Source organism: Amphiura filiformis, chromosome 7 (assembly GCF_039555335.1).
Source record: "Amphiura filiformis chromosome 7, Afil_fr2py, whole genome shotgun sequence".
Lineage (NCBI taxonomy): Eukaryota > Metazoa > Echinodermata > Ophiuroidea > Amphilepidida > Amphiuridae > Amphiura > Amphiura filiformis.
The window spans coordinates 56,707,141-56,726,128 of NC_092634.1; positions in this window are offsets into that span (position 1 = coordinate 56,707,141).

The window sequence follows — 18,988 nt, forward strand, 5'->3', positions numbered from 1 at the left end:
GACATGCCTATTAGACATGCCTATTAGACATGCCTATTAGACATGCCTATTAGACTTGCCTATTAGACATGCCTATCGGACATGCCTATTAGACATGCCTATCGGACATGCCTATCGGACATGCCTATTAGACATGCCTATTAGACATGCCTATTAGACATGCCTATTAGACATGCCTATTAGACATGCCTATTGGACATGCCTATCGGACATGCCTATTAGACATGCCTATAAGACATGCCTATTAGACATGCCTATTAGACATGCCTATTAGACATGCCTAGACATGCCTTTTAGACATGCCTATTAGACATGCCTATTAGACATGCCTATTAGACATGCCTATTGGACATGCCTATTGGACATGCCTATTAGACATGCCTATTAGACATGCCTATTAGACATGCCTATTAGACATGCATATCGGACATGCCTATCGGACATGCCTATCGGACATGCCTATTAGACATGCCTATTAGACATGCCTATTAGACATGCCTATTAGACATGCCTATTAGACATGCCTATTAGACATGCATATTAGACATGCCTATCGGACATGCCTATTAGACATGCCTATCGGACATGCCTATCGGACATGCCTATTAGACATGCCTATTAGAAATGCCTATCGGACATGCCTATTAGACATGCCTATCGGACATGCCTATCGGGCATGCCTATTAGACATGCCTATTAGACATGCCTATTAGACATGCCTATTAGACATGCCTATTAGACATGCCTATTAGTCATGCCTATTAGACATGCCTATTAGACATGCCTACAGGGTGTATCAAAATGATTGGTACCGGGCTATGTGACATTTTCAAAAATATATCAAAAATATATAATTGCTAATTAATATTGTTTTTGTACTATAAATAGAAAGGGGCATATGTTAACTTGTTGATCTATTAATCTGAAGTTGATAGGTTGATGCATCTGGGAGCTATTGTCATTTAAACGAAGATCGACGTAATCATGGTTTGACTTACACAACACAAGATGAATAGGTTTACTACTTGAACTAGCTCGAGATACTCTAGCTAAAATACAGGTTTACATTTACTATCTTACATTATCTTGCTGTATTTCAGCTAGAGCTCCAAACGACAAGCTTCCGGGTTTTTTTTGGAGAACAATACTGTTACATAAGACGAAGAAGCTCTCTATTGAGTTCTGACTGCCCGATAGGGAGCTAAAAAATGGAAAAACTTTTTCCAAACCGTGTTAAGTCTAAAGCGACATGTTTCTCATTTACTTGTGTGATACGATAACAATAAATGTGACAAGTTTGACATGAATTGTACCATCTACATGGCTGGATAACAATATGCAGACTTTTGTTCTCATTTCGGAAACAAAGGCCACGCTCAGTATTGTAAATGTGCGTTTGCTTTGTAATGGTGCATCCAACTGTAATTATAATACCTAAGTAGGTGGGGCGTCTATGGGCCATAATTCCACCATAATCCATCGATTTATCGATTGATTGATTATTTTGCCTAATTCCACCATAATCCATTGATTTATCGATTGATTGATTATTTTGCCTATGTCCAGCATAATTCCAGCACAATCAATTGATTTATTGATTCATTAACCTTTGACCTGTAATTGGCATAATTAGCATAGGGGCATAGGACTCTTGGTATATGGACATGTCTAAACATGCTTATTTATTTGGGATTTCCATTATGACTCATGTATGGGTATTAAGTTGTTACATAATCGTGGTACTGGAGTGTTATACGTTTTTACAAGGAACTACATGTGTACATACTACAAGGGTGTTAACACGCCCCAACATGCTCTCAGGTTTGGGAAAACCGAATGAGTTATCCTGTGACGTCACAATAGTTGAATAGGCTCTATTGACCAGTCCAGCCGGGAGTCCAGCTTGTTTACAAACCGGTCAAAATGTATTACAAACCGGTCAAAATGTAGCATAATCGTCCATAATCATTCTAAAATGTGCCTTTGTAATATGATTTTATTTCAAAAGTAATTAATGTAGGTTTGTTTTAACTTTTTATTTATGATAACCGGTGTAAAATGATGTTTTTTTTTAACTTCTTCCTATATCTCCATGACTGACAATAATGACACAAGAAAAGCACGCTAAAATTTTTAACGAAATTATTATTTTATTAACAACGTTCTTTTATCATGTTTATACATACAAGGTACAGTATTAGGAGTACGAATATATTATCATACGTATTTACTACGAAGCTTATAATACAGTAGAGTACAATTACGATTTAAAAACTTAATGAAGTTGGAATTCTTTTCAATAGTTTGTAGTTCTTTATAAAAATGAAAACAAAACATTGTGTTTCATCGTGGAATGCGTCGTTTACATTGTGGAAGGCGTCATTGAATGCGGCGAGTGCGTTGCGGAATGCGTCATGGAATGCGTTGAATGCGTCGAGTGCGTCGTGGAATGCGTCATGGAATGCGTCGAGTGCGTCGTGGAATGCGTTGAATGCGTCGTGGAATGCGTCGAGTGCGTCGTGGAATGCGTCGTTGGATGCTCCAAATCATTCACTGTCTTCATGTTCCATCTCCTCATTTTCCTCTTGTTGGAAGAGTCCGTCAAATTTGGCTTGATATTTAGCCAAAACTCTTTTGATTGCTTTGTGTATGTTCATCCCTTTATCTGTCTTCTCTTCAATGTCAGCCGTGATATCGTGATGTGTGTCATCATCTTTCAGATGTACGTTACGTAACAAAAATGTTGTGTAGTGGTCGAAGTGCGTCGTGGAATGCGTCGAGTGCGTTGTGGAATGCGTCGAATGCGTCGTGGAATGCGTTGAATGCGTCATGGAATGCGTCGAGTGCGTCGTGGAATGCGTCATGGAATGCGTCGAGTGCGTCGTGGAATGCGTCGAGTGCGTTGTGGAATGCGTCGAATGCGTCGTGGAATGCGTTGAATGCGTCATGGAATGCGTCGAGTGCGTCGTGGAATGCGTCATGGAATGCGTTGAATGCGTCGTTGATTGCGTCGAGTGTGTTGTGGAATGCGTCATGGAATGCGTTGAATGCCTCGTGGAATGCGTCGAATGCGTCGAGTGCGTCGTGGAATATCATGTTGTAACAAAAATGTACAAACGGTGACGCTATAGACAACATTATATAATAAAACTGGTTTTACCAGTTTCTCATCATTTGCACATAAACCACGAAAGAGTCAACATGAATCTATTCAAACCCCACGCTTGTCTCCTGTGTGATAAATCATTCGGGAGAAAGTATGACCTAAGGAGGCACGAACAAATTGTACACGCTGAAGAGGAATCTGAAAAAGATGAAGATTCCAAGGTGGACGATTCTGAATCTGAACATTCCGACCATGATGATTCAGAAGAGGAAGTAGAAGATGAAGCATCAGACACAGAGGTCTCTACTAGTGATGAGTTGGAAGACAATGCTGCATACCAAGAATGGTATGAACAAGCCAAAGAAGCAACTCAAGAGCTGTGGACTGAAAAATATGAAAAGTACATAAACGAAGGTATGAATGAAGACCTGGCTAAAGAAAAGGCCAATTTCAAGACCTTATGGGCCGTTAAACGTATCTTTTTCGACCACTACACAACATTTTTGTTACGTAACGTACATCTGAAAGATGATGACACACATCACGATATCACGGCTGACATTGAAGAGAAGACAGATAAAGGGATGAACATACACAAAGCAATCAAAAGAGTTTTGGCTAAATATCAAGCCAAATTTGACGGACTCTTCCAACAAGAGGAAAATGAGGAGATGGAACATGAAGACAGTGAATGATTTGGAGCATCCAACGACGCATTCCACGACGCACTCGACGCATTCCACGACGCATTCAACGCATTCCACGACGCACTCGACGCATTCCATGACGCATTCCACGACGCACTCGACGCATTCAACGCATTCCATGACGCATTCCGCAACGCACTCGCCGCATTCAATGACGCCTTCCACAATGTAAACGACGCATTCCACGATGAAACACAATGTTTTGTTTTCATTTTTATAAAGAACTACAAACTATTGAAAAGAATTCCAACTTCATTAAGTTTTTAAATCGTAATTGTACTCTACTGTATTATAAGCTTCGTAGTAAATACGTATGATAATATATTCGTACTCCTAATACTGTACCTTGTATGTATAAACATGATAAAAGAACGTTGTTAATAAAATAATAATTTCGTTAAAAATTTTAGCGTGCTTTTCTTGTGTCATTATTGTCAGTCATGGAGATATAGGAAGAAGTTAAAAAAACATCATTTTACACCGGTTATAATAAATAAAAAGTTAAAACAAACCTACATTAATTACTTTTGAAATAAAATCATATTACAAAGGCACATTTTAGAATGATTATGGACGATTATGCTACATTTTGACCGGTTTGTAATACATTTTGACCGGTTTGTAAACAAGCTGGACTCCCGGCTGGACTGGTCAATAGAGCCTATTCAACTATTGTGACGTCACAGGATAACTCATTCGGTTTTCCCAAACCTGAGAGCATGTTGGGGCGTGTTAACACCCTTGTAGTATGTACACATGTAGTTCCTTGTAAAAACGTATAACACTCCAGTACCACGATTATGTAACAACTTAATACCCATACATGAGTCATAATGGAAATCCCAAATAAATAAGCATGTTTAGACATGTCCATATACCAAGAGTCCTATGCCCCTATGCTAATTATGCCAATTACAGGTCAAAGGTTAATGAATCAATAAATCAATTGATTGTGCTGGAATTATGCTGGACATAGGCAAAATAATCAATCAATCGATAAATCAATGGATTATGGTGGAATTAGGCAAAATAATCAATCAATCGATACATCGATGGATTATGGTGGAATTATGGCCCATAGACGCCCCACCTACTTACCTATTTTATCACAGCACATTGCGATATCGCACAGGTAAATCAGACACATAATGTTTATGGATGAGAGTAACTAGTAAAACATTTAAGGCTACATGCTCTTTTTGGTTGAAATTTTTGGCGGGAAATAATCCCGCACAAATATAAAGTAATCTTTTCCCATAACTAAATATCATAGTCAGGAAATTAATGATGCATCTGGTAGCTTAGATCATAACTTTCATATACTTTAGTTGCAATTATCCCAGAAAATTCTTGATTTGTTTTTACAGAGTCTTGAATTGACGAGGTTTATGATCAAAAACGTCACTCGGTGTATTTTGAAATTCGAGGCCATAACTTTTCTCAAATTAGCCCCAAATCATAATTTATTATATACACGTGTAGCAAACCCCAGTGGGAATAATTGGACGTTGTTTGCGGAGCCTAAATTTGATTTTATTTTATTTCACAATATTTCTAGTGTGAGAATTTTGACCTGTCAATCCCTTTTCGGATTTCGCATCCGAATTCATTAAAATGTGATATATTGAATTAATAATGAGTACGCTTACCTTTCTGCAACACTTCCCGGTACCATTGCGCATCTGGTGACAGCCAATATTTTGGCTTAAAACAGTCCCTTCCTATCATTTTTGAACAAAATATTCCTCGAAATTACGTACGTGACACGTATATATTGGAACAGCGAGGAAATGAAAAGAGCCATTTACGGTGGGGTAGGCTATTGGAAGCTATTATGGTACCAGGTATGTCAAGCAGATGCATACATAAGGGCGGTATATTCAAATGCTATTGTCTGGATCATTGAGACAGTATCGATCGCGCAAGTAGGCTTATACACGTAGAGGTGTGTTGTCCCTCCCCTGGTTTTGACATAAATTACAAGGACGTCTTGAATGACCCAGCGTTTTTATTATATTTATTAGAAAATTAATCGTCGTTTATTACTAGTCCTAAGGCCTCGTATCCATAGGCTGTTCCCTTGTGGCGTGTGCCCTTGTTCCGTGCCATGTGACCTGCCACACAGACAACGAACCGTAGCGGCCACTAAGCAAAACAAAGGTTCGTTGTCTGTGTGGCAGGTCACATGGGAAAAAGTAAACACGGAACAAGGGCACACGCCACAAGGGAACAGCCTATGGATACGAGGCCTAAGAGTCATACCAGTTCAATTAATTCAAATTAATTTATATTAAATGAAAAACAAACAAACAAGTAGAGTCCAATGTCTTACTATGACTGTATTACTCTACCAAAATCTGCTTTTAATACACTAGAAACGTGTTGATATGTATATCTTTGAAAATCGTCAGACATTAACCACAGGTACCGCCGTGACACAGTGGCATCGTTCACTGTTCAGCATAGTGTATCGGCAGTGGTTCGAACCCTGGTGTAAATTTTAGTATTTTTTATTCTTTTACTAATACGCTGTGCCGTTTTTCAAACGCGCCCCTGAATGAAATTCATGGGCAAGTACCCTTAAAGCATCTGTACACTTTGCCAATAAAGGAAATTATTATACCCGCATGCAGAGCATGCAGGGTATATTTATACCCGTATGCAGAGCATGCAGGGTATCTTCCCATCCTGTGGTTTCTTATACCCGCATGCGAAGCATGGACGGGTATATTGCCATTCTGTGGTTTCATCTCCTTCTCCTCCTTATACCCGCATGCGAAGCATGGACGGGTATATTGCCATCCTGTGGTTATACCCGCATGCAATAGCATGCAGGGTATCTTCCCATCCTGTGGTTTCTTCTCCATCTCCTTCTCCTTCTCCATCTCCTTCTCCTATCAAACACATCATTCTGTCAAGGCTAGCGCTAAAACTACAAGGGCCCCAGGGCCCATATGTGGTACACTTATGGGCCCTACCCCGTAGATGTGCCTTTTGCCCATCTCGGCCCCAGAGGTCAAAGGTCACGGGCCCCAGGGGCCCAAATGTAAAAACACAAACCATGCCGTTTCTCATCAGATGAAGCAGCCTCAGGGCCCTGAGTTGGTACACTGATAGCCCCAGGGTACTCTATATATATAAGTTTACATGAGCCCCATATGACATATACTATGGGCCCCAGGGCCCCAAATGTTAAAATAAGGGGCGACAGATTGACAAGGCTAGCTCTAAAACTATAAGGGCACTAGGGCTCATGCGTGGTACATGTATGAGCCCTAAGTTGTCAATGTGCCTTTTGCCCATTTTGGCCCCAGATGTTCAAGGCTAAGTGCCCCAGAGGCCCAAATGTTAAAACATAGGGCCGGCCATTTCTCAGCAAATAAAATAGCTACAGGGCTCAGATTTAGTACACTAATAGGTCTTCAGCATTATACTGTTATATGTATATATGAGCCCCATGTGTCACATAATATGGGCCCCAGGGCCCCAAACGCTAAAACATAGGGCCGGCGTTACTCTGTAAATAAAGCAGCTACAATGCCCAGCTTGAGTCTACTGATAGAACTAGAGAATCATACTTCAACATATGTACATGAGTCTCATCAGTCAAATATTATGGGCCCCAGGGCCCCAAATGTTAAAACAAAGGGCCGGCCGTTTCTCATCAAATAAAGCAGCTTTAGGGCTCAGAGTTTGTACACAGATTGCACCTGATAATTATATTGTTATATGTACATGTGAGCCCCATATATCACATTTTATGGGCCCCAGGGCCCCAAACGCTAAATCATATGGCCGGCCGTTACTCAGTAAATAAAGCAGCTACAGGGTTCAGATTTGGTACACTAAACGGTCTTTAGCATTATATTGTTATATGTGTATATGAGCCCCATGTGTCACACAATATGGGCCTCAGGGCCCCAAACCCTAATACATAGGGCCGGCCTTTACTCAGTAAATTAAGGAGCTATAATGCCCAGCTTTAGTCTACTGATAGAACTAGATAATTGTACTTCAACATATGTACATGAGCCTCATAGTCAAATACAATGGGCCCCAAGGCCCCAAATGTTAAAACAAAGGGCCAGCCGTTTCTCAACATATAAAGCAGCTTTAGGGCTCAGAGTTTGTACACAGATTTCAAATGAGAATTACATTGTTATATGTACATATGAGCCCCATATATCACATAATATGGGCCCAGGGCCCAAACGCTAAAACATAGGGCCGGCCATTACGCAGTAAATAAAGCAACTACAGTGCCCAGCTTGAGTCGCCTGATAGCACTAGAGAATTATACTTCAACATATGTACATGGACCTCATAAGTCAAATATAATGGGCCCCAGGGCCCCAAATGTTAAAACAAAGGGCCGGCCGTTTCTCATCAAATAAAGCAGCTTCCGGGCTCAGAATTTGTACACAGATAGCACCTAAGAGTTATATTGTTACTAACACCCACACCCCACCACCCCACACACATAGGACTAAACAGATCCGTATTATAATATAACAATTGGAAATACCAGCGTGAAGCGTTAAGGCTGTTCCAGTTAAATTACATGATCCATTGGCTGTTCCATTTAATTTACATACTCCCTCTGAAATGCCCCCCAAAATAGGCTGTTCCGTTTATTTTACATACTCCCTCTGCAATGGCTGTTCCATTTAATTTACATACTCCCTCTGGAATACTTTCCCCTAATCATATTGCATAGCCTCACTGTGAATAAGAAAGACTGACAACAGCAACCTATGGAGAGTAAGAGAGACGCCTCCCTTGGGAGGGGACTTTTTACAATTTCTTTATTTTAAGTGCTACGAGAGTAGCACTTAAAATACATTAAATTAAAGCTTGTGACTTGGACTTTCACTTTTTACACATTTTCCGCCTAATTGGGCGACTTTTTACAATTTCTTTATTTTAAGTCCTCAGCAAATAAGGACTGTAAGTTTGGGTACACCGATAACATGCGGGTATAGCCGTATTTGTGTACAAATATATAGCCTTCTAGTTTCTTCTCCATCTCCTTCTCCTCTCCCTTCTTCTCCTATCAAACACATCATTCTGTCAAGGCTAGCGCTAAAACTACAAGAGCCCCAGGGCCCATATGTGGTACACTTTATGGGCCCTATCCCGTAGATGTGCCTTTTGCCCATCTCGGCCCCAGAGGTCAAAGGTCACGGGCCCCAGGGGCCCACATGTAAAAACACAAACCATGCCGATTCTCATCAGATGAAGCAGCCTCAGGGCCATAAGTTGGTACACTGATAGCCCCAAAGGTACTCTATAAATACAAGTATACATGAGCCCCATATGTTATATATTATGGGCCCCAGGGCCCCAAATGTTAAAAAAAATATGGGGCAACAGATTGACAAGCCTAGCTCTAAAGCTACAAGGGCACTAGGGCTCATATGTTGCATATGTATAAGCCCTAAATTGTAGATGTGCCTTTTGCCCATTTTGGCCCCATATGTACAAGGCTAGAGGCCCCAGGGGCCCAAATGTTAAAACAAAGGGCCGGCCGTTTCTCAGCAAATAAAGTAGCTACAGGGCTCAGATTTGGTACACAGATAGGTTTTCAGTATTATATTGTCATATGTATATATGTACCCCATATGTCACATAATATGGGGCCCTGGGCCCCAAACGCTAAAACACAGGGCCGGTCGTTACTCTGTAAATAAGGCAGCTTTAGGGCTCAGAGTTAGTACACAGATTGCACCTGAAAATCGCATTGTTATATGTACATATGAGCCCCATATATTATATTATATGGGCCCCAGGGCCCAAATGCTAAAACATAGGGCCGGCCGTTACTCAGTAAATAAAGCAGCTACAGTGCCCAGCTTGAGTCTACTGATAGCACTGGAGAATCAAACTTCAACATATGTCCATGGGCCTCATAAGTCAAATATTATGGAACCCATGGCCCCAAATGTTAAAACAAAGGGCCGGCCGTTTCTCATCAAATAAAGCAGCTTCCGGGCTCAGAATTTGTACACAGTAGCACCTGAGAATTATATTGTTATTAACACCCACACACACCCCTCCCCACCCTACACACGTAGGACTAAACAGACATATCCGTATTATAATTATTAATATAATAATTGGAAATACCAGCGTGAAGCGTTAAGGCTGTTCCAGTTAAATTACATACCCATTGGCTGTTCTATTTAATTTACATACTCCCTCTGAAATGGTCCCAAAATAGGCTGTTCCGTTTAATTTACATACTCCCTCTAAAATGGCTGTTCCATTTAATTTACATACTCCCTCTGGAATAGTTTTCCCTAATCATATTGCATAGCCTCACTGTGAATAAGAGAGACTGACAACAGCAATCTATGGAGAGACAACTCCCCTGGCAGGGGACTTTTTACAAGTTCTTTATTTTAAGTGCTACGAGAGTGCAACCTGCATTAAATTAAAGCTTGTGACTTGGACTTTCAATTTTACACATTTTCCACCCAATTGGGCGACTTTTTACAATTTGTATATTTTAAGTCCTCAGCAATTTGTACACAGATAGCACCTGAGAATTAAATTATATTGTTACTAACACCCACGCACGCACCCATCCACCCCACACACGTAGGACTAAACAGACAGATCGTCCGTATTATATCATAATTGGAAATACCAGCGTGAAGCGTTAAGGCTGTTCCAGTTAAATTACCTACCCATTGGCTGTTCCATTTATTTTACATACTCCCTCTGAAATGTCCCCCAAAAAGGCTGTTCCGTTTAATTTACATACTCCCTCTGAAATGGCTGTTCCATTTAATTTACATACTCCCTCTGGAATAGTTTCCCCCTAATCATATTGCATAGCCTCACTGTGAGTAAGAGAGACTGACAACAGCAACCTATGGAGAGTAAGAGAGACGACTCCCCTGGGAGGGGACTTTTTACAATTTCTTTAAGTGCTACGACAGTGCAACCTACATTCAATTAAAGCTTGTGACTTGGGCTTTCACTTTTTACACATTTTCTGCCCAATTGGGCGACTTTTTACAATTTCTTTATTTTAAGTCCTCAGCAAATAAGGACTGTAAGTTTGGGTACACCGATAACATGCGGGTATAGCCGTATTTGTGTACAAATATATAGCCTTCTAGTTCTCCTTCTCCTTCTTCTATCAAACACATCATTCTGTCAAGGCTAGCGCTAAAACTACAAGGGCCCCAGGGCCCATATGTATACACTTATGGGCCCTACCCTGCAGATGTGCCTTTGCCCATCTCGGCCCCAGAGGTCAAGGTCACGGGCCCCAGGGGCCCAAATGTAAAAACACAAACTATGCCGTTTCTCATCAGATGAAGCAGCCTCAGGGCCCTAAGTTGGTACAATGCTAGCCACCGGGGTACTCTATATATACAAGTTTACATGAGCCCCATATGTCATATATTATGGGCCCCAGGGCCCCAAATGTTAAAATAAGGGGCAACAGATTGACAAGGCTAGCTCTAAAACTATAAGGGCACTAGGGCTCATATGTGGTACATGTATGAGCCCTAAGTTTTCAATGTGCCTTTTGCCCATTTTGGGCCCAGATGTTAAAGGCTAGGGGCCCCAGAGGCCCAAATGTTAAAACAAAGGGCCGGCCATTTCTCAGCAAGAAATAGTTACAGGGTTCAGATTTGGTACACTAATAGGTCTTAAGCATTATACTACTATATGTATATATGAGCCCCATGTGTCACATAATATGGGCCCCAGGGCCCCAAACGCTAAAACATAGAGCCGGCCGTTACTCTGTAAATAAAGCACCTACAATGCCCAGCTTGAGTCTACTGATAGAACTAGAGAATCATACTTCAACATATGTACATGAGTCTCATAAATCAAATATTATGGGCCCCAGGGCCCCAAATGTTAAAACAAATGGCCGGCCGTTTCTCATCAAATAAAGCAGCTTTAGGGCTCACAGTTTGTACACAGATTGCACCTGAAAATTATATTGTTATATGTACATGTGAGCCCCATATATCACATATATGGGCCCCAGGGCCCCAAACGCTAAATCATAGGGCCGGCCGTTACTCAGTAAATAAAGCAGCTACAGGGTTCAGATTTGATACACTAAACGGTCTTCAGCATTATATTGTTATATGTGTATATGAGCCCCATGTGTCACACAATATGGGCCTCAGGGCCCCAAACCCTAAAACATAGGGCCGGCCGTTACTTAGTAAATAAAGAAGCTACAATGCCCAGCTTTAGCCTACTGATAGAATTACAGAATTATACTTCAACATATGTACATGAGCCTCATAAGTCAAATACAATGGGCCCCAGGGCCCCAAATGTTAAAACAAAGGGCCAGCCGTTTCTCATCATATAAAGCAGCTTTAGGGCTCAGAGTTTGTACACAGATTGCACCTGAAAATTACATTGTTATATGTACATATGAGCCCCATATATCACGTAATATGGGCCCCAGGGCCCCAAGCGCTAAAACATAGGGCCGGCCATTACTCAGTAAATAAAGCAGCTACAGTGCCCAGCTTGAGTCGCTTGATAGCACTAGAGAATTATACTTCAAGATATGTACATGGACCTCATAACTCAAATATAATGTGCCCCATGGCCCCAAATGTTAAAACAAAGGGCCGGCCGTTTCTCATCAAATAAAGCAGCTTCCGGGCTCAGAATTTGTACACAGATAGCACCTGAGAATTATATATATTGTTACTAACACCCCCACCCCCACCCCACACACATAGACTAAACAGACAGATCCGTATTATAATATAATAATTGTAAATACCAGCGTGAAGCGTTAAGGCTGTTCAGTTAAATTACATATCCATTGGCTGTTCCATTTAATTTACATACTCCCTCTGAAATGGCCCCAAAATAGGCTGTTCCGTTTAATTTACATACTCCCTCTAAAATGGCTGTTCCATTTAATTTACATACTCCCTCTGGAATAGTTGTCCCCTAATCACATTACATAGCCTCACTGTGAATAAGAGAGACTGACAACAGCAACGTATGGAGAGTAAGAGAGACGCCTCCCTGGGAGGGGCCTTTTACAATTTCTTTATTTTAAGTGCTACGACAGTGCAACCGACATTCAATTAAAGCTTGTGACTTGAACTTTCACTGTTTACACATTTTCTGCCCAATTGGGCGCCTTTTTTACAATTTATTTATTTTAAGTCCTCAGCAAATAAGGACTGTAAGTTTGGGTACACCGATAACATGCGGGTATAGCCGTATTTGTGTACAAATATATAGCCTTCTAGTTCTCCATCTCCTTCTCCTTCTCCATCTCCTCCTATTAAACGCATCATTCTGTCAAGGCTAGCGCTAAAACTACAAGGGCCCCAGGGCCCATATGTGGTACACTTATGGGCCCTACCCCGTAGATGTGCCTTTTGCCCATCTCGGCCCCAGAGGTCAAAGGTCATGGGCCGCAGGGGCCCAAATAGTAAAAACACAAACCATGCCGTTCCTCATCAGATGAAGCAACCTCAGGGCTGTGGGTTGGTACACTGATAGCCCCAGGGGTACTCTATAAAATACAAGTATACATGAGCCCCATATGTTATATATTATGGGCCCCAGGGGCCCAAATGTTAAAAATAAGGGCAACAGATTGACAAGCCTAGCCCTAAAAATACAAGGGCACTAGGGCTCATATGTTGCACATGTATAAGCCCTAAATTGTAGATGTGCCTTTTGCCCAATTTGGCCCCAGATGTACAAGGCTAGAGGCCCCAGGGGCCCAAATGTTAAAACAAAGAGCCGGCCGTTTCTCAGCAGATAAAGTAGCTACAGGGTTCAGATTTGGTAAACAGATAGGTCTTCAGTATTATATTGTCATATGTATATATGAACCCCATATGTCACATAATATGGGCCCCTGGGCCCCAAACGCTAAAACATAGGGCCGGCCGTTACTGTGTAAATAAAGCAGCTTTAGAGCTCAGAGTTAGTACACAGATTGCACCTGAAAATCACATTGTTATATGTACATGTGAGCCCCATATATTACATTATATGGGCCCCAGGCCCCAAACGTTAAAACCTAGGGCCGGCCGTTACTCTCTAAATAAAGCAGCTACAGTGCGCAGCTTGAGTCTACTGATAGCACTAGAGAATTAAACTTCAACATATGTCCATGGGCCTCATAAGTCAAATATTATGGGCCCCAGGGCCCCAAATGTTAAAACAAAGGGCCGGCCATTTCTCATCAAATAAAGCAGCTTCCGGGCTCAGAATTTGTACACAGTAGCACCTGAGAATTATATTGTTACTAACACCCACATACCGCCCCCACCCCACACACGTAGGACATATCAGTATTATTATTATTATTATAATAATTGGAAATACCAGCGTGAAGCGTTAAGGCTGTTCCAGTTAAATTACATACCCATTGGCTGTTCCATTTAATTTACATACTCCTTCTGAAATGATCCCAAAAAGGCTGTTCCGTTTAATTTACATACTCCCTCTGAAATGGCTGTTCCATTTAATTTACATACTCCCTCTGGAATAGCTTTCCCCTAATCATATTGCATAGCCTCACTGTGAGTAAGAGAGACTGACAACAGCAACCTATGGAGAGTAAGAGAGACGACTCCCCTGGGAGGGGACTTTTTACAATTTCTTTATTTCAAGTGCTACGACAGTGCAACCTACATTCAATTAAAGCTTGTGACTTGGCCTTTCACTTTTTGCACTTTTTCTGCCCAATTGGGCGACTTTTTACAATTTCTTTATTTTAAGTCCTCAGCAAAGAAGGACTGTAAGTTTGGGTACACCGATAACATGCGGGTATAGCCGTATTTGTGTACAAATATATAGCCTTCTAGTCCCATTCTGTGGTTATACCCGCATGCGAAGCATGGACGGGTATATTGTTATCCTGTGGTTTCTTCTCCTCCTTTTCCTCCTCCATCAAACACATCATTCTGTCAAGGCTAGCGCTAAAACTACAAAGGCCCTGGGGCCCACATGTGGTACACTTATGGGCCCTACCCCGTAGAAGTGCCTTTTGCCCATCTTGGTCCCAGAGGTCAAAAGTCACGGGCCCCAGGGGCCCAAATGTGAAAATACAAAGCACGCCATTTCTCATCAAATGAAGCAGCCTCAGGGCCCTGAGTTGGTACACTGATAGCCCTAGGGGTACTCTATATTTACAAATATACAAGAGCCCCATATGTTATATATTATGGGCCCCAGGGGCCCAAATGTTAAAATATGGTGCATGACAAGCCTAGCTCTAAAAGTACAAGATCACTAGGGCTCATATGTGGCATATATATGGGCCCTAAGTTGTAGATTTGCCTTTTGCCCATTTTGGCCCCAGATGTACAAGGCTGGGGGCCCCAGGGGCCCAAATGTTAAAACAAAGGGCCGGCCGTTTCTCAGCAAATAAAGTAGCTACAGGGTTCAGATTTGGTACACAGATAGGTCTTTAGTATTATATTGTCATATGTATATATAACCTCCATATGTCACATAATATGGGCCCCAGGGCCCCAAACGCTAAAACATAAGGCCGGCCGTTACTCAGGAAATAAAGCAGCTACAATGCCCAGCTTGAGTCTACTGATAGCACTGGAGAATCATACTTCAACATATGCATATGAGCCCCATAAGTCAAAGATTAGGGGCCCCAGGGCCCCAAATGTTAAAACAAAGGGCCGGCCGTTTCTCATCATATAAAGCAGCTTTATGGCTCAGAGTTTGTACACAGATTGCACCTGATAATTACATTGTTATATGTACATATGAGCCCCATATATCACATAATATTGGCCCCAGGGCCCCAAACGCTAAAACATAGGGCCGGCCGATACTCAGTAAATAAAGTAGCTACAGTGGCCAGCTTGAGTCTACTGATAGCACTAGAGAATTATACTTCAACATAATTATGTACATGGGCCTCATAAGTCAAATATTATGGGCCCAGAGCCCCAAATGTTAAAACAAAGGGGCCGTTTCTCATCAAAGAAAGCAGCTTCCGGGCTCAGAATGTGTACACAGATAGCACATGAGAATTATATTGTTACTAACACCCACACACCCATCCACCCCACACACGTAGGACTAAACAGACAGATCGTATTATATCATGGAAATACCAGCGTGAAGCGTTAAGGCTGTTCCAGTTAAATTACATACCCATTGGCTGTTCCATTTACTTTACATACTCCCTCTGAAATGGCCCCCAAAAGGCTGTTCCGTATAATTTACATACTCCCTCTGAAATTGCTGTTCCATTTAATTTACATACTCCCTCTGGAATAGTTTCCCCTAATCATATTGCATAGCCTCACTGTGAGTAAGAGATACTGACAACAGCAACCTATGGAGAGTAAGAGAGACGACTCCCCTGGGAGAGGACTTTTTACAGTTTCTTTATTTTAAGTGCTACGGCAGTGCAACCTACATTCAATTAAAGCTTGTGACTTGGACTTTCACTTTTTACACATTTTCTGCCCAATTGGGCGACTTTTTACAATTTCTTTAAGTCCTCAGCAAATAAGGACTGTAAGTTTGGGTACACCGATAACATGCGGGTATAGCCGTATTTGTGTACAAATAGGGAGCAAAGAAGCGAAGAATAATTATAATGTCGTAAAAGAATATTTATTACACGAATTTTCGGGCCTCGCCCTTCGTCAGGTGACAATAATTTTCTACTCTCTACACTTTGTGTACAAATATATAGCCTTCTAGTTTCTTCTCCATCTCCTCCTCCTTCTCCTCCTTCTCCTCCTTCTCCTATCAAACACATCATTCTGTCAAGCATAGCGCTTAAACAACAAAGGCCCTGGGGCCCATATGTGGTACACTTATGGGCCCTACCCCGTAGAAGTGCCTTTTGCCCATCTTGGCCCCAGAGGTCAAAGGTCACGGGCCCCAGGGGCCCAAATGTGAAAATACAAAGCATGCCGTTTTTCATCAAATGAAGCAGCCTCGGGGCCCTGAGTTGGTACACTGATAGCCCTAGGGTACTCTATATTTACAAATATACAAGAGCCCCATATGTTATATATTATGGGGCCCAAATGTTAAAATATGGTGCAACAGATTGACAAGCCTAGCTCTAAAAGTACAAGATCACTAGGGCTCATATGTGGCATATGTATGGGCCCTAAGTTGTAGATGTGCCTTTTGCCTGTTTTGGCCCCAGATGTACAAGGCCAGGGGCCCAAATGTTAAAACAAAGGGCCGGCCGTTTCTCAGCAAATACAGTAGCTACATGGTTTAGATTGGGTACACAGATAGGTCTTTAGTATTATATTGTCAAATGTATATATAACCCCGTGTATGCCACATAATATGGGCCCCAGGGCGCCAAACGCTAAAACATAGGGCCGGCCGTTACTCAGTAAATAAATCAGCAACAAGGCCCAGCTTGAGTTTACTGATAGCACTTGAGAATTATACTTCAACATGTGTACATGAGCCCCATAATAAAGCAGCTTCAGGGCTCAGAATTTGTACACAGATAGCACCTGAGAATTATATTGTTATATGTACATATGAGCTCCACATGTCACATAATATGGGCCCCAGGGCCCCAAACGCTAAAACATAGGGCCGGCCGTTACTCAGTAAATAAAGCAGCTACAGTGTCAAGCTTGAGTCTACTGAGAGCACCAGAGAATTATACTTCAATTATGTTCATGAGCCTCATAAGTCAAATACTATGGGCCTCAGGGCCCCAAATGTTAAAACAAAGGGCCGGTCATTTCTCATCAAATTAGGCAGCTTCAGGGCTCAAGAGTTTGTACACAGATTGCACCTGAGACTTATATTGTTACTAACACCCACCCCATACACGTACAATGTAGGACTAAACAGATCCACAGAGAATAGCGTAATTATAATATAGATGGCATCAACGTTAAGGCTATTCAGTTAAATTACATACCCATTGGCTGTTCCATTTAATTTACATACTCCCTCTGAAATGGCCCCAAAATAGGCTGTTCCGTTTAATTAACATACTCCCTCTGAAATGGCTGTTCCATTTAATTTACATACTCCCTCTGGAATAGTTTTCCCCTAATCATATTGCATAGCCTCACTGTGAATAAGAGAGACTGACAACAGCAACCTATGGCGAGTAAGAGAGACGCCTCCCCTGGGAGGGGACTTTTTACAATTTCTTTATTTTAAGTGCTATGAGAGTGCAACGTACATTAAATTAAAGCTTGTGACTTGGATTTTCACTTTTTACACATTTTCCGTCCAATTGGGCGACGTTTTTATAATTTCTTTATTTTAAGTCCTCAGCAAATAAGGACTGTAAGTTTGGGTACACCGATAACATGCGGGTATTGCCGTATTTGTGTACAAATATAAGGCCTTCTAGTGGGTGCTAGTTCCCTGGTTTAAATCCCTAGGCATAAAATATGAAAGGACACAAAATCTAAATACCAAGCTTGGATTCAATTCAAAAGAAAAAGTAAAAATCATACCCTTTTGGATTCTCAGCAGTCTTTTTTTAATGTCTTGGCATATATAACATGAAAATGCAAAGTAAATTTCTAAAAGAGTACGCGAACTAACCCCAGAGCTAATAGACCTTTTTCCCTCTATCCCACAATGCACTATTCCAGGGGGGTATGACGTAGTTCATCAACCTCATAGATCGTGTGCATCCGATGGTCTTTGCCAGGCCTTTGCAATTATTTTGTCTTAATATGGGCATACTGATTCCATATATGCGGATTCTCGTAAAGGCCATCGATGTTACTAATTATGCAATTATTGAATACACGAGTGATGCAGTTACGGAGCGATGCAGAACATCTGTGTAAGAGATTTTGTGTTCGTTTTATTTTCAACTCCGAAAAAAAAGTGAACCGGACGCCGGTAAAATATCACTGCGTGTCCCGTCATCAGTTTTTCACCATTAGGTCTATAAAATGTATGCAAAGTTAGGTTTCAATAACAGGAAACTTTTTGGGTGAATATACCATGTCCATAAGGCATAGAAATGTTGTTTTTGCCCCGAAAGGTATTAGTGACCGTGGCGCCATTATCATCATTATCGGGGATTCCTTTTTGTGATGAAGGCACCAGTCGAAATGTCCGTATTCCAGAATGTGATGAACATAACTCTGTACTCCCCCGGGGAGATGATGTATTTTGCGACACTCATACCCCCCTGAAATAGTGCATGATGGGAAAG